The sequence below is a fragment of the Schistocerca piceifrons genome, chromosome 2 (assembly GCF_021461385.2).
Source record: "Schistocerca piceifrons isolate TAMUIC-IGC-003096 chromosome 2, iqSchPice1.1, whole genome shotgun sequence".
Taxonomy (NCBI): Eukaryota; Metazoa; Arthropoda; class Insecta; order Orthoptera; family Acrididae; genus Schistocerca; species Schistocerca piceifrons.
The window spans coordinates 154,853,730-154,855,571 of record NC_060139.1 but is presented as its reverse complement, the minus strand read 5'-3'; the positions used below and the strand labels follow the sequence as shown (position 1 = coordinate 154,855,571).

General features: G+C 46.1%; 1 non-coding gene across 1 annotated transcript; it reads right to left on the bottom strand.

Annotated features, from left to right (window-relative positions):
- Nucleotides 1-1,458: 1,458 nt before the first annotated feature.
- Nucleotides 1,459-1,533, bottom strand: Trnat-ugu. The gene has a single exon. It is a non-coding gene; the product is annotated as a tRNA-Thr (tRNA).
- Between the last annotated feature and the right edge of the window lie 309 nt (nt 1,534-1,842).

Sequence of the window (1,842 nt, the reverse complement as noted above, 5' to 3'; positions counted from 1 at the left end):
AGGTCCACAAATCCTATGAACGTGTCTTGATTTTTCTTTAGCCTTGCTTCCATTATTAGCCGTAACGTTAGAATTGCCTCTCTCGTCCCTTTACTTTTCCTAAAGCCAAACTGATCGTCACGTAGCGCATTCTCAATTTTCTTTTCCATTCTTCTGTATATTATTCTTGTAAGCACCTTCGATGCATGAGCTGCTATGTTGATTGTGCGATAATTCTCGCACTTGTCAGCTCTTGCCCTCTTCGGAATTGTGTGGATGATGCTTTTCCGAAAGTCAGATGCATAAACTAACAACAAATAAAAGCTTGTATCAAACGAAATAGGGGCGTGAACTGAAGGTCCACACTCCACTTCCACTCACGACTGAGTCGTTACTTTCTATCACTTATTCCAGCAAAACCATGATAATTAATTAGAAATTAAAACTTTCATTGACTAAATTACGTTTAAAACCAGCATCATTAATGTAACTCTTCAGGCTTTCCAGCCAGCAGTGTTCCACTGCCTAGATTTAGCTATGTACTCACATGTTGCAGTCACAAGGTTAATAAACAAGAATTGTGTTGTAACTCTTCAGGCTTTTCTGGTGAGATCTTGACATGAGGAATAATCGGGTCTACTCCCTGATGTTTGTGTCGCTCTGGCAAAACATTTCGGCCACGTAACTCGTTGCCTTCTTCAGGTGCTACCTGAGACTGGCATATTGGAGGATCTTGTCCAGTATTTATGCCCAGAGGGCGCTGGGTGCTCTCTCTGCCGTCCACGCCCGCCTGGCGCTGCCTGTAATGTGTTGTCTCTACTGGACACGATCCTCCAATACGGCAGTCTCAGGTAGCACCTGAAGCAAGCAATGAGTTATGTGGCCGAAATATTGTGCCAGAGCGACACAAACATCTGGCAGTAGACCCGATTATTCCACATATCATCATTAATGTACTTTGCCTACCCCGTGAACCATGGACCTTGCCTTTGATGGGGAGGCTTGCATGCCTCAGCGATACAGATACCTGTACTGTAGGTACAACCACAACGGAGGGGTATCTTTTGAGAGGCCAGACAACCGTACGGTTCCTAAAGAGAGGGAACCGCCTTTTCAGTAGTTGCTGGGGCAACAGTCTGGATGACTGATTCAACTGGTCTCGTAACATCAGCTAAAACGGCCTTGCTGTGCTAGTACTGGGAACGGCTGAAAGCAAAGGGAAACTACAGCCGTAATTTTTTCCGAGGACATGCAGCTTTATTGTATGGTTAAATGATGATGGCATCCTCCTGGGTAAAATGCTCCACCATTCGGATCTTCAGGCAGGTACTACTCAGGAGGATTTACTTATATGGATATGGATATACTTATATGGATATATCAAGACCTGCAGCTGTCTAGAACGAAATTGGAATTACATTAATACCTTCAGCTGCTAGCGGGCGTTGATATGTATCAACGGGGATGGGTGAAAATGTGTGCCCCGACCGGGACTCGAACCCGGGATCTCCTACTTACATGGCAGACGCTCTATACAGCTGAGCCACCGTGGGCACAGAGTACAGCGAGACTGCAGGGACTATCTCACGCACGCATCCCGCGAGACCCATATTCTCACTTTGTGTGTCCACACACTACATTCGTAGTGTCCCACCCCAACATACTCATTACTCGTGGAAGACATCCTTATCAAGTCCCGTAAGAGTTGCGTTATCCTCTGTGCCCTCAGTGGCTCAGATGGATAGAGCGTCTGCCATGCAAGTAGAAGATCCCGGGATCGAGTCCCGCTCGGGGCACACATTTTCACCTGTCCCTGTTGATATATATCAACGCCCGTTAGCAGCTGAAGGCATTAATGTAATT